Source organism: Apostichopus japonicus, chromosome 9, assembly GCF_037975245.1.
Source record: "Apostichopus japonicus isolate 1M-3 chromosome 9, ASM3797524v1, whole genome shotgun sequence".
NCBI lineage: Eukaryota > Metazoa > Echinodermata > Holothuroidea > Aspidochirotida > Stichopodidae > Apostichopus > Apostichopus japonicus.
Genome location: NC_092569.1, coordinates 1,329,529 through 1,345,390, shown reverse-complemented (window position 1 = coordinate 1,345,390; position 15,862 = coordinate 1,329,529). Strand labels below are relative to the sequence as shown.

General features: G+C 42.5%; 1 protein-coding gene across 1 annotated transcript in view; it reads left to right on the top strand.

Annotated features, from left to right (window-relative positions):
• The window catches only part of LOC139974445 (ornithine decarboxylase-like), a 77,634-nt gene that overhangs the window by 49,503 nt on the left and 12,269 nt on the right, over window positions 1-15,862 (top strand). The window lies entirely within an intron of this gene.

Genomic DNA, 15,862 nt, shown 5'->3' with positions numbered 1-15,862 from the left:
TACACGCTTGGTGTACTCAAATATTCCAAGGAGGATGAAGAGAGTCTACTCGCGATGCTAACATGTCAATAATATTTGATACCCACTAGGTGTCCGCAAATATTCTAAGCTGAAGGTGAGTGTACCCTCATTGGTATATTTGATACACGCTTGGTGTACTCAAATATTCCAAGGAGGATGAAGAGAGTCTACTCTCGATGCTAACATGTCATAATATTTGATGCCCACTAGGTGTCCGCAAATATTCCAAGGAGGAGGAAGAGAGTCTATTCTCGATGCTAACATGTCATAATATTTGATACCCGCTAGGTGTCCGCAAATATTCCAAGGAGGATGAAGAGAGTCTACTCTCGATGCTATCATGTCAATAGTATATGATACCCGCTAGGTGTCGGCAAATATTCCAAGGAGAACGTGAGTGCATCCTCAATGGTATATTTGATACCCGCTAGGTGTCCGCTAATATTCCAGTGAGGAGGAAGAGAGTCTATTCTCGATGCTAACATGTCATAATATTTGATACCCGCTAGGTGTCCGCAAATATCCCAAGGAGGAGGAAGAGAGTCTATTCTCGATGCTAACATGTCATAATATTTGATGCCCGCTAGGTGTCCGCAAATATTCCAAGGAGGAGGAAGAGAGTCTACTCTCGATGCTATCATGTCAATAATATTTGATACCCGCTAGGTGTCCGCAAATATTCCAAGGAGGAGGAAGAGAGTCTACTCTCGATGCTAACATGTCAATAATATTTGATACCCGCTAGGTGTCCGCAAATATTCCAAGGAGGATGAAGAGAGTCTACTCTCGATGCTAACTTGTCAATAATATTTGATGCCCGCTAGGTGTCCGCAAATATTCCAAGGAGAACGTGAGTGTACCCACAATGGTATATTTGATACCCGCTAGGTGTCCGCTAATATTCCAATGAGGAGGAAGTGAGTCTATTCTCGATGCTTACATGTCATAATATTTGATACCCGCTAGGTGTCCGCATATATTCTAAGCTGATGGTGAGTGTACCCTCAATGGTATATTTGATACACGCTAGGTGTACTCAAATATTCCAAGGAGGATGAAGAGAGTCTACTCTCGATGCTAACATGTCATAATATTTGATGCCCGCTAGGTGTCCGCAAATATTCCAAGGAGGAGGAGGAAGAGAGTCTATTCTCGATGCTAACATGTCATAATATTTGATGCCCGCTAGGTGTCCGCAAATATTCCAAGGAGGATGAAGAGAGTCTACTCTCGATGCTATCATGTCAATAGTATATGATACCCGCTAGGTGTCGGCAAATATTCCAAGGAGAACGTGAGTGTATCCTCAATGGTATATTTGATACCCGCTAGGTGTCCGCTAATATTCCAGTGAGGAGGAAGAGAGTCTATTCTCGATGCTAACATGTCATAATATTTGATACCCGCTAGGTGTCCGCAAATATCCCAGTGAGGAGGAAGAGAGTCTATTCTCGATGCTAACATGTCATAATATTTGATGCCCGCTAGGTGTCCGCAAATATTCCAAGGAGGAGGAAGAGAGTCTACTCTCGATGCTAACATGTCAATAATATTTGATACCCGCTAGGTGTCCGCAAATATTCTATGCTGAAGGTGAGTGTACCCTCAATGGTATATTTGATACACGCTTGGTGTACTCAAATATTCCAAGGAGGATGATGAGAGTCTAATCGTGATGCTAACATGTCAATAATATTTGATACCCGCCAGGTGTCCGCAAATATTCTAAGCTGAAGGTGAGTGTACCCTCAATGGTATATTTGATACACGCTAGGTGTACTCAAATATCCCAAGGAGGATGAAGAGAGTCTACTCTCGATGCTAACATGTCAGTAATATTTGATACCAGCTTGGTGTCCGCAAATATTCCAAGGAGGAGGAAGAGAGTCTACTCTCGATGCTAACATGTCAATAATATTTGATACCCTCTAGGTGTCCGCAAATATTACAAGGAGGAGGAAGAGAGTCTACTCTCGATGCTATCATGTCAATAATATTTGATACCCGCTAGGTGTCCGCAAATATTCCAAGGAGGAGGAAGAGAGTTTACTCTCGATGCTAACATGTCAATAATATTTGATACCCGCTAGGTGTCCGCAAATATTCCAAGGAGGATGAAGAGAGTCTACTCTCTATGCTAACTTGTCAATAATATTTGATGCCCGCTAGGTGTCCGCAAATATTCCAAGGAGAACGTGAGTGTACCCTCAATGGTATATTTGATACCCGCTAGGTGTCCGCTAATATTCCAATGAGGAGGAAGTGAGTCTATTCTCGATGCTTACATGTCATAATATTTGATACCCGCTAGGTGTCCGCATATATTCTAAGCTGAAGGTGAGTGTACCCTCAATGGTATATTTGATACACGCTAGGTGTACTCAAATATTCCAAGGAGGATGAAGAGAGTCTACTCTCGATGCTAACATGTCATAATATTTGATGCCCGCTAGGTGTCCGCAAATATTCCAAGGAGGAGGAAGAGAGTCTATTCTCGATGCTAACATGTCATAATATTTGATACCCGCCAGGTGTCCGCAAATATTCCAAGGAGGATGAAGAGAGTCTACTCTCGATGCTATCATGTCAATTGTATATGATACCCGCTAGGTGTCGGCAAATATTCCAAGGAGAACGTGAGTGTATCCTCAATGGTATATTTGATACCCGCTAGGTGTCCGCTAATATTCCAGTGAGGAGGAAGAGAGTCTATTCTCGATGCTAACATGTCATAATATTTGATACCCGCTAGGTGTCCGCAAATATCCCAAGGAGGAGGAAGAGAGTCTATTCTCGATGCTAACATGTCATAATATTTGATGCCCGCTAGGTGTCCGCAAATATTCCAAGGAGGAGGAAGAGAGTCTACTCGCGATGCTAACATGTCAATATTTGATACCCACTAGGTGTCCGCAAATATTCTAAGCTGAAGGTGAGTGTACCCTCATTGGTATATTTGATACACGCTTGGTGTACTCAAATATTCCAAGGAGGATGAAGAGAGTCTACTCTCGATGCTAACATGTCATAATATTTGATGCCCACTAGGTGTCCGCAAATATTCCAAGGAGGAGGAAGAGAGTCTATTCTCGATGCTAACATGTCATAATATTTGATACCCGCTAGGTGTCCGCAAATATTCCAAGGAGGATGAAGAGAGTCTACTCTCGATGCTATCATGTCAATAGTATATGATACCCGCTAGGTGTCGGCAAATATTCCAAGGAGAACGTGAGTGCATCCTCAATGGTATATTTGATACCCGCTAGGTGTCCGCTAATATTCCAGTGAGGAGGAAGAGAGTCTATTCTCGATGCTAACATGTCATAATATTTGATACCCGCTAGGTGTCCGCAAATATCCCAAGGAGGAGGAAGAGAGTCTATTCTCGATGCTAACATGTCATAATATTTGATGCCCGCTAGGTGTCCGCAAATATTCCAAGGAGGAGGAAGAGAGTCTACTCTCGATGCTAACATGTCAATAATATTTGATACCCGCTAGGTGTCCGCAAATATTCTAAGCTGAAGGTGAGTGTACCCTCAATGGTATATTTGATACACGCTTGGTGTACTCAAATATTCCAAGGAGGATGAAGAGAGTCTAATCGTGATGCTAACATGTCAGTAATATTTGATACCAGCTTGGTGTCCGCAAATATTCCAAGGAGGAGGAAGAGAGTCTACTCTCGATGCTAACATGTCAATAATATTTGATACCCGCTAGGTGTCCGCAAATATTCCAAGGAGGAGGAAGAGAGTCTACTCTCGATGCTATCATGTCAATAATATTTGATACCCGCTAGGTGTCCGCAAATATTCCAAGGAGGAGGAAGAGAGTCTACTCTCGATGCTAACATGTCAATAATATTTGATACCCGCTAGGTGTCCGCAAATATTCCAAGGAGAATGAAGAGAGTCTACTCTCGATGCTAACATGTCAATAATATTTGATGCCCGCTAGGTGTCCGCAAATATTCCAAGGAGAACGTGAGTGTACCCTCAATGGTATATTTGATACCCGCTAGGTGTCCGCTAATATTCCAATGAGGAGGAAGTGAGTCTATTCTCGATGCTTGCATGTCATAATATTTGATACCCGCTAGGTGTCCGCAAATATTCCAAGGAGGAGGAAGAGAGTCTGTTCTCGATGGTAACATGTCATAATATTTGATGCCCGCTAGGTGTCCGCAAATATTCTAAGCTGAAGGTGAGTGTACCCTCTATGGTATATTTGATACACGCTAGGTGTACTCAAATATTCCAAGGAGGATGAAGAGTCTACTCTCGATGCTAACATGTCATAATATTTGATGCCCGCTAGGTGTCCGCAAATATTCCAAGGAGGAGGAAGAGAGTCTACTCTCGATGCTAACATGTCAATCATATTTGATACCCGCTAGGTGTCCGCAAATATTCCAAGGAGGATGAAGAGAGTCTACTCTCGATGCTAACATGTCAACAATATTTGATGCCCGCTAGGTGTCCGCAAATATTCCAAGGAGAACGTGAGTGTACCCTCAATGGTATATTTGATACCCGCTAGGTGTCCGCTAATATTCCAATGAGGAGGAAGTGAGTCTATTCTCGATGCTTGCATGTCATAATATTTGATACCCGCTAGGTGTCCGCAAATATTCCAAGGAGGAGGAAGAGAGTCTGTTCTCGATGGTAACATGTCATAATATTTGATGCCCGCTAGGTGTCCGCAAATATTCTAAGCTGAAGGTGAGTGTACCATCTATGGTATATTTGATACACGCTAGGTGTACTCAAATATTCCAAGGAGGATGAAGAGAGTCTACTCTCGATGCTAACATGTCATAATATTTGATGCCCGCTAGGTGTCCGCAAATATTCCAAGGAGGAGGAAGAGAGTCTACTCTCGATGCTAACATGTCAATAATATTTGATACCCGCCAGGTGTCCGCAAATATTCTATGCTGAAGGTGAGTGTACCCTCAATGGTATATTTGATACACGCTTGGTGTACTCAAATATTCCAAGGAGGATGAAGAGAGTCTAATCGTGATGCTAACATGTCAATAATATTTGATACCCGCCAGGTGTCCGCAAATATTCTAAGCTGAAGGTGAGTGTACCCTCAATGGTATATTTGATACACGCTAGGTGTACTCAAATATTCCATGGAGGATGAAGAGAGTCTACTCTCGATGCTAACATGTCAGTAATATTTGATACCAGCTTGGTGTCCGCAAATATTCCAAGGAGGAGGAAGAGAGTCTACTCTCGATGCTAACATGTCAATAATATTTGATACCCGCTAGGTGTCCGCAAATATTCCAAGGAGGAGGAAGAGAGTCTACTCTCGATGCTATCATGTCAATAATATTTGATACCCGCTAGGTGTCCGCAAATATTCCAAGGAGGAGGAAGAGAGTCTACTCTCGATGCTAACATGTCAATAATATTTGATACCCGCTAGGTGTCCGCAAATATTCCAAGGAGGATGAAGAGAGTCTACTCTCGATGCTAACTTGTCAATAATATTTGATGCCCGCTAGGTGTCCGCAAATATTCCAAGGAGAACGTGAGTGTACCCTCAATGGTATATTTGATACCCGCTAGGTGTCCGCTAATATTCCAATGAGGAGGAAGTGAGTCTATTCTCGATGCTTACATGTCATAATATTTGATACCCGCTAGGTGTCCGCATATATTCTAAGCTGAAGGTGAGTGTACCCTCAATGGTATATTTGATACACGCTAGGTGTACTCAAATATTCCAAGGAGGATGAAGAGAGTCTACTCTCGATGCTAACATGTCATAATATTTGATGCCCGCTAGGTGTCCGCAAATATTCCAAGGAGGAGGAGGAAGAGAGTCTATTCTCGATGCTAACATGTCATAATATTTGATGCCCGCTAGGTGTCCGCAAATATTCCAAGGAGGATGAAGAGAGTCTACTCTCGATGCTATCATGTCAATAGTATATGATACCCGCTAGGTGTCGGCAAATATTCCAAGGAGAACGTGAGTGGATCCTCAATGGTATATTTGATACCCGCTAGGTGTCCGCTAATATTCCAGTGAGGAGGAAGAGAGTCTATTCTCGATGCTAACATGTCATAATATTTGATACCCGCTAGGTGTCCGCAAATATCCCAACGAGGAGGAAGAGAGTCTATTCTCGATGCTAACATGTCATAATATTTGATGCCCGCCAGGTGTCCGCAAATATTCCAAGGAGGAGGAAGAGAGTCTACTCTCGATGCTAACATGTCAATAATATTTGATACCCGCTAGGTGTCCGCAAATATTCTATGCTGAAGGTGAGTGTACCCTCAATGGTATATTTGATACACGCTTGGTGTACTCAAATATTCCAAGGAGGATGAAGAGAGTCTAATCGTGATGCTAACATGTCAATAATATTTGATACCCGCCAGGTGTCCGCAAATATTCTAAGCTGAAGGTGAGTGTACCCTCAATGGTATATTTGATACACGCTAGGTGTACTCAAATATTCCAAGGAGGATGAAGAGAGTCTACTCTCGATGCTAACATGTCAGTAATATTTGATACCAGCTTGGTGTCCGCAAATATTCCAAGGAGGAGGAAGAGAGTCTATTCTCGATGCTAACATGTCATAATATTTGATACCCGCTAGGTGTCCGCAAATATCCCAAGGAGGAGGAAGAGAGTCTATTCTCGATGCTATCATGTCATAATATTTGATGCCCGCTAGGTGTCCGCAAATATTCCAAGGAGGAGGAAGAGAGTCTACTCTCCATGCTAACATGTCAATAATATTTGATACCCGCTAGGTGTCCGTAAATATTCTATGCTGATGGTGAGTGTACCCTCAATGGTATATTTGATACACGCTTGGTGTACTCAAATATTCCAAGGAGGATGAAGAGAGTCTACTCGCGATGCTAACATGTCAATAATATTTGATACCCACTAGGTGTCCGCAAATATTCTAAGCTGAAGGTGAGTGTACCCTCATTGGTATATTTGATACACGCTTGGTGTACTCAAATATTCCAAGGAGGATGAAGAGAGTCTACTCTCGATGCTAACATGTCATAATATTTGATGCCCACTAGGTGTCCGCAAATATTCCAAGGAGGAGGAAGAGAGTCTATTCTCGATGCTAACATGTCATAATATTTGATACCCGCTAGGTGTCCGCAAATATTCCAAGGAGGATGAAGAGAGTCTACTCTCGATGCTATCATGTCAATAGTATATGATACCCGCTAGGTGTCGGCAAATATTCCAAGGAGAACGTGAGTGCATCCTCAATGGTATATTTGATACCCGCTAGGTGTCCGCTAATATTCCAGTGAGGAGGAAGAGAGTCTATTCTCGATGCTAACATGTCATAATATTTGATACCCGCTAGGTGTCCGCAAATATCCCAAGGAGGAGGAAGAGAGTCTATTCTCGATGCTAACATGTCATAATATTTGATGCCCGCTAGGTGTCCGCAAATATTCCAAGGAGGAGGAAGAGAGTCTACTCTCGATGCTATCATGTCAATAATATTTGATACCCGCTAGGTGTCCGCAAATATTCCAAGGAGGAGGAAGAGAGTCTACTCTCGATGCTAACATGTCAATAATATTTGATACCCGCTAGGTGTCCGCAAATATTCCAAGGAGGATGAAGAGAGTCTACTCTCGATGCTAACTTGTCAATAATATTTGATGCCCGCTAGGTGTCCGCAAATATTCCAAGGAGAACGTGAGTGTACCCACAATGGTATATTTGATACCCGCTAGGTGTCCGCTAATATTCCAATGAGGAGGAAGTGAGTCTATTCTCGATGCTTACATGTCATAATATTTGATACCCGCTAGGTGTCCGCATATATTCTAAGCTGATGGTGAGTGTACCCTCAATGGTATATTTGATACACGCTAGGTGTACTCAAATATTCCAAGGAGGATGAAGAGAGTCTACTCTCGATGCTAACATGTCATAATATTTGATGCCCGCTAGGTGTCCGCAAATATTCCAAGGAGGAGGAGGAAGAGAGTCTATTCTCGATGCTAACATGTCATAATATTTGATGCCCGCTAGGTGTCCGCAAATATTCCAAGGAGGATGAAGAGAGTCTACTCTCGATGCTATCATGTCAATAGTATATGATACCCGCTAGGTGTCGGCAAATATTCCAAGGAGAACGTGAGTGGATCCTCAATGGTATATTTGATACCCGCTAGGTGTCCGCTAATATTCCAGTGAGGAGGAAGAGAGTCTATTCTCGATGCTAACATGTCATAATATTTGATACCCGCTAGGTGTCCGCAAATATCCCAACGAGGAGGAAGAGAGTCTATTCTCGATGCTAACATGTCATAATATTTGATGCCCGCTAGGTGTCCGCAAATATTCCAAGGAGGAGGAAGAGAGTCTAATCGTGATGCTAACATGTCAATAATATTTGATACCCGCCAGGTGTCCGCAAATATTCTAAGCTGAAGGTGAGTGTACCCTCAATGGTATATTTGATACACGCTAGGTGTACTCAAATATTCCAAGGAGGATGAAGAGAGTCTACTCTCGATGCTAACATGTCAGTAATATTTGATACCAGCTTGGTGTCCGCAAATATTCCAAGGAGGAGGAAGAGAGTCTATTCTCGATGCTAACATGTCATAATATTTGATGCCCGCTAGGTGTCCGCAAATATTCCAAGGAGGATGAAGAGAGTCTACTCTCGATGCTATCATGTCAATAGTATATGATACCCGCTAGGTGTCGGCAAATATTCCAAGGAGAACGTGAGTGTATCCTCAATGGTATATTTGATACCCGCTAGGTGTCCGCTAATATTCCAGTGAGGAGGAAGAGAGTCTATTCTCGATGCAAACATGTCATAATATTTGATACCCGCTAGGTGTCCGCAAATATCCCAAGGAGGAGGAAGAGAGTCTATTCTCGATGCTAACATGTCATAATATTTGATGCCCGCTAGGTGTCCGCAAATATTCCAAGGAGGAGGAAGAGAGTCTACTCTCCATGCTAACATGTCAATAATATTTGATACCCGCTAGGTGTCCGCAAATATTCTAAGCTGAAGGTGAGTGTACCCTCAATGGTATATTTGATACACGCTTGGTGTACTCAAATATTCCAAGGAGGATGAAGAGAGTCTACTCTCGATGCTAACATGTCATAATATTTTATACCCGCTAGGTGTCCGCAAATATTCCAAGGAGGATGAAGAGAGTCTACTCTCGATGCTATCATGTCAATAGTATATGATACCCGCTAGGTGTCGGCAAATATTCCAAGGAGAACGTGAGTGCATCCTCAATGGTATATTTGATACCCGCTAGGTGTCCGCTAATATTCCAGTGAGGAGGAAGAGAGTCTATTCTCGATGCTAACATGTCATAATATTTGATACCCGCTAGGTGTCCGCAAATATCCCAAGGAGGAGGAAGAGAGTCTATTCTCGATGCTAACATGTCATAATATTTGATGCCCGCTAGGTGTCCGCAAATATTCCAAGGAGGAGGAAGAGAGTCTACTCTCGATGCTAACATGTCAATAATATTTGATACCCGCTAGGTGTCCGCAAATATTCTAAGCTGAAGGTGAGTGTACCCTCAATGGTATATTTGATACACGCTTGGTGTACTCAAATATTCCAAGGAGGATGAAGAGAGTCTAATCGTGATGCTAACATGTCAGTAATATTTGATACCAGCTTGGTGTCCGCAAATATTCCAAGGAGGAGGAAGAGAGTCTACTCTCGATGCTAACATGTCAATAATATTTGATACCCGCTAGGTGTCCGCAAATATTCCAAGGAGGAGGAAGAGAGTCTACTCTCGATGCTATCATGTCAATAATATTTGATACCCGCTAGGTGTCTGCAAATATTCCAAGGAGGAGGAAGAGAGTCTACTCTCGATGCTAACATGTCAATAATATTTGATACCCGCTAGGTGTCCGCAAATATTCCAAGGAGGATGAAGAGAGTCTACTCTCGATGCTATCATGTCAATAGTATATGATACCCGCTAGGTGTCGGCAAATATTCCAAGGAGAACGTGAGTGTATCCTCAATGGTATATTTGATACCCGCTAGGTGTCCGCTAATATTCCAGTGAGGAGGAAGAGAGTCTATTCTCGATGCTAACATGTCATAATATTTGATACCCGCTAGGTGTCCGCAAATATCCCAAGGAGGAGGAAGAGAGTCTACTCTCCATGCTAACATGTCAATAATATTTGATACCCGCTAGGTGTCCGCAAATATTCCAAGGAGGATGAAGAGAGTCTACTCTCGATGCTATCATGTCAATAGTATATGATACCCGCTAGGTGTCGGCAAATATTCCAAGGAGAACGTGAGTGTATCCTTAATGGTATATTTGATACCCGCTAGGTGTCCGCTAATATTCCAGTGAGGAGGAAGAGAGTCTATTCTCGATGCAAACATGTCATAATATTTGATACCCGCTAGGTGTCCGCAAATATCCCAAGGAGGAGGAAGAGAGTCTATTCTCGATGCTAACATGTCATAATATTTGATGCCCGCTAGGTGTCCGCAAATATTCCAAGGAGGAGGAAGAGAGTCTACTCTCCATGCTAACATGTCAATAATATTTGATACCCGCTAGGTGTCCGCAAATATTCTAAGCTGAAGGTGAGTGTACCCTCAATGGTATATTTGATACACGCTTGGTGTACTCAAATATTCCAAGGAGGATGAAGAGAGTCTACTCTCGATGCTAACATGTCATAATATTTGATGCCCACTAGGTGTCCGCAAATATTCCAAGGAGGAGGAAGAGAGTCTATTCTCGATGCTAACATGTCATAATATTTGATACCCGCTAGGTGTCCGCAAATATTCCAAGGAGGATGAAGAGAGTCTACTCTCGATGCTATCATGTCAATAGTATATGATACCCGCTAGGTGTCGGCAAATATTCCAAGGAGAACGTGAGTGCATCCTCAATGGTATATTTGATACCCGCTAGGTGTCCGCTAATATTCCAGTGAGGAGGAAGAGAGTCTATTCTCGATGCTAACATGTCATAATATTTGATACCCGCTAGGTGTCCGCAAATATCCCAAGGAGGAGGAAGAGAGTCTATTCTCGATGCTAACATGTCAATAATATTTGATGCCCGCTAGGTGTCCGCAAATATTCCAAGGAGGAGGAAGAGAGTCTACTCTCGATGCTAACATGTCAATAATATTTGATACCCGCTAGGTGTCCGCAAATATTCTAAGCTGAAGGTGAGTGTACCCTCAATGGTATATTTGATACACGCTTGGTGTACTCAAATATTCCAAGGAGGATGAAGAGAGTCTAATCGTGATGCTAACATGTCAGTAATATTTGATACCAGCTTGGTGTCCGCAAATATTCCAAGGAGGAGGAAGAGAGTCTACTCTCGATGCTAACATGTCAATAATATTTGATACCCGCTAGGTGTCCGCAAATATTCCAAGGAGGAGGAAGAGAGTCTACTCTCGATGCTATCATGTCAATAATATTTGATACCCGCTAGGTGTCTGCAAATATTCCAAGGAGGAGGAAGAGAGTCTACTCTCGATGCTAACATGTCAATAATATTTGATACCCGCTAGGTGTCCGCAAATATTCCAAGGAGGATGAAGAGAGTCTACTCTCGATGCTATCATGTCAATAGTATATGATACCCGCTAGGTGTCGGCAAATATTCCAAGGAGAACGTGAGTGTATCCTCAATGGTATATTTGATACCCGCTAGGTGTCCGCTAATATTCCAGTGAGGAGGAAGAGAGTCTATTCTCGATGCTAACATGTCATAATATTTGATACCCGCTAGGTGTCCGCAAATATCCCAAGGAGGAGGAAGAGAGTCTACTCTCCATGCTAACATGTCAATAATATTTGATACCCGCTAGGTGTCCGCAAATATTCTAAGCTGAAGGTGAGTGTACCCTCAATGGTATATTTGATACACGCTTGGTGTACTCAAATATTCCAAGGAGGATGAAGAGAGTCTACTCTCGATGCTAACATGTCATAATATTTGATGCCCACTAGGTGTCCGCAAATATTCCAAGGAGGAGGAAGAGAGTCTATTCTCGATGCTAACATGTCATAATATTTGATACCCGCTAGGTGTCCGCAAATATTCCAAGGAGGATGAAGAGAGTCTACTCTCGATGCTAACATGTCAATAATATTTGATACCCCCTAGGTGTCCGCAAATATTCCAAGGAGGAGGAAGAGAGTCTACTCGCGATGCTAACATGTCAATAATATTTGATACCCACTAGGTGTCCGTAAATATTCTATGCTGATGGTGAGTGTACCCTCAATGGTATATTTGATACACGCTTGGTGTACTCAAATATTCCAAGGAGGATGAAGAGAGTCTACTCGCGATGCTAACATGTCAATAATATTTGATACCCACTAGGTGTCCGCAAATATTCTAAGCTGAAGGTGAGTGTACCCTCATTGGTATATTTGATACACGCTTGGTGTACTCAAATATTCCAAGGAGGATGAAGAGAGTCTACTCTCGATGCTAACATGTCATAATATTTGATGCCCACTAGGTGTCCGCAAATATTCCAAGGAGGAGGAAGAGAGTCTATTCTCGATGCTAACATGTCATAATATTTGATACCCGCTAGGTGTCCGCAAATATTCCAAGGAGGATGAAGAGAGTCTACTCTCGATGCTATCATGTCAATAGTATATGATACCCGCTAGGTGTCGGCAAATATTCCAAGGAGAACGTGAGTGCATCCTCAATGGTATATTTGATACCCGCTAGGTGTCCGCTAATATTCCAGTGAGGAGGAAGAGAGTCTATTCTCGATGCTAACATGTCATAATATTTGATACCCGCTAGGTGTCCGCAAATATCCCAAGGAGGAGGAAGAGAGTCTATTCTCGATGCTAACATGTCATAATATTTGATGCCCGCTAGGTGTCCGCAAATATTCCAAGGAGGAGGAAGAGAGTCTACTCTCGATGCTAACATGTCAATAATATTTGATACCCGCTAGGTGTCCGCAAATATTCTAAGCTGAAGGTGAGTGTACCCTCAATGGTATATTTGATACACGCTTGGTGTACTCAAATATTCCAAGGAGGATGAAGAGAGTCTAATCGTGATGCTAACATGTCAGTAATATTTGATACCAGCTTGGTGTCCGCAAATATTCCAAGGAGGAGGAAGAGAGTCTACTCTCGATGCTAACATGTCAATAATATTTGATACCCGCTAGGTGTCCGCAAATATTCCAAGGAGGAGGAAGAGAGTCTACTCTCGATGCTATCATGTCAATAATATTTGATACCCGCTAGGTGTCTGCAAATATTCCAAGGAGGAGGAAGAGAGTCTACTCTCGATGCTAACATGTCAATAATATTTGATACCCGCTAGGTGTCCGCAAATATTCCAAGGAGGATGAAGAGAGTCTACTCTCGATGCTATCATGTCAATAGTATATGATACCCGCTAGGTGTCGGCAAATATTCCAAGGAGAACGTGAGTGTATCCTCAATGGTATATTTGATACCCGCTAGGTGTCCGCTAATATTCCAGTGAGGAGGAAGAGAGTCTATTCTCGATGCTAACATGTCATAATATTTGATACCCGCTAGGTGTCCGCAAATATCCCAAGGAGGAGGAAGAGAGTCTATTCTCGATGCTAACATGTCATAATATTTGATGCCCGCTAGGTGTCCGCAAATATTCCAAGGAGGATGAAGAGAGTCTACTCTCGATGCTAACATGTCAATAATATTTGATACCCGCCAGGTGTCCGCAAATATTCTAAGCTGAAGGTGAGTGTACCCTCAATGGTATATTTGATACACGCTAGGTGTACTCAAATATTCCAAGGAGGATGAAGAGAGTCTACTCTCGATGCTAACATGTCAGTAATATTTGATACCAGCTTGGTGTCCGCAAATATTCCAAGGAGGAGGAAGAGAGTCTACTCTCGATGCTAACATGTCAATAATATTTGATACCCGCTAGGTGTCCGCAAATATTCCAAGGAGGAGGAAGAGAGTCTACTCTCGATGCTATCATGTCAATAATATTTGATACCCGCTAGGTGTCCGCAAATATTCCAAGGAGGAGGAAGAGAGTCTACTCTCGATGCTAACATGTCAATAATATTTGATACCCGCTAGGTGTCCGCAAATTCCAAGGAGGATGAAGAGAGTCTACTCTCGATGCTAACTTGTCAATAATATTTGATGCCCGCTAGGTGTTCGCAAATATTCCAAGGAGAACGTGAGTGTACCCTCAATGGTATATTTGATACCCGCTAGGTGTCCGCTAATATTCCAATGAGGAGGAAGTGAGTCTATTCTCGATGCTTACATGTCATAATATTTGATACCCGCTAGGTGTCCGCATATATTCTAAGCTGAAGGTAAGTGTACCCTCAATGGTATATTTGATACACGCTAGGTGTACTCAAATATTCCAATGAGGAGGAAGAGAGTCTACTCTCGATGCTAACATGTCATAATATTTGATGCCCGCTAGGTGTCCGCAAATATTCCAAGGAGGAGGAAGAGAGTCTATTCTCGATGGTAACATGTCATAATATTTGATACCCGCGAGGTGTCCGCAAATATTCCAAGGAGGATGAAGAGAGTCTACTCTCGATGCTATCATGTCAATAGTATATGATACCCGCTAGATGTCGGCAAATATTCCAAGGAGAACGTGAGTGTATCCTCAATGGTATATTTGATACCCGCTAGGTGTCCGCTAATATTCCAATGAGGAGGAAGAGAGTCTATTCTCGATGCTAACATGTCATAATATTTGATACCCGCCAGGTGTCCGCAAATATTCTAAGCTGAAGGTGAGTGTACCCTCAATGGTATATTTGATACACGCTACGTGTACTCAAATATTCCAAGGAGGAGGAAGAGAGTCTAATCTTGATGCTAACATGTCAATAATATTTGACGCCCGCTAGGTGTCCGCAAATATTCCAAGGAGAACGTGAGTGTACCCTCAATGGTATATTTGATACCCGCTAGGTGTCCGCTAATATTCCAATGAGTAGGAAGAGAGTCTATTCTCGATGCTTACATGTCATAATATTTGATACCCGCTATGTGTCCGCAAATATTCCAAGGAGGAGGAAGAGAGTCTGTTCTCGATGCTAACATGTCATAATATTTGATGCCCGCTAGGTGTCCGCAAATATTCTAAGCTGAAGGTGAGTGTACCCTCAATGGTATATTTGATTCACGCTAGGTGTACTCAAATATTCCAAGGAGGATGAAGAGAGTCTACTCTCGATGCTAACATGTCATAATATTTAATGCCCGCTAGGTGTCCGCAAATATTCTAAGCTGAAGGTGAGTGTACCCCTAATGGTATATTTGATACACGCTAGGTGTTCTCAAATATTCCAAGGAGGATGAAGAGAGTCTGCTCTCGATGCTAACATGTCAGTAATATTTGATACCAGCTTGGTGTCCGCAAATATTCCAAGGAGGAGGAAGAGAGTCTACTCTCGATGCTAACATGTCAATAATATTTGATACCCGCTAGGTATCCGCAAATATTCCAAAGAGGAGGAAGAGAGTCTACTCTCGATGCTATCATGTCAATAATATTTGATACCCGCTAGGTGTCCGCAAATATTCCAAGGAGGAGGAAGAGGGTCTACTCTCCATGCTAACATGTCAATAATATTTGATACCCGCTAGGTGTCCGCAAATAGTCCAAGGAGGAGGAAGAGAGTCTAGTCTTGATGCTAATATGTCAATAATATTTGATACCCGCTAGGTGTCCGCAAATATTCCAAGGAGGAGGAAGAGAGTCTACTCTCGATGCTAACATGTACATGTCAATAATATATG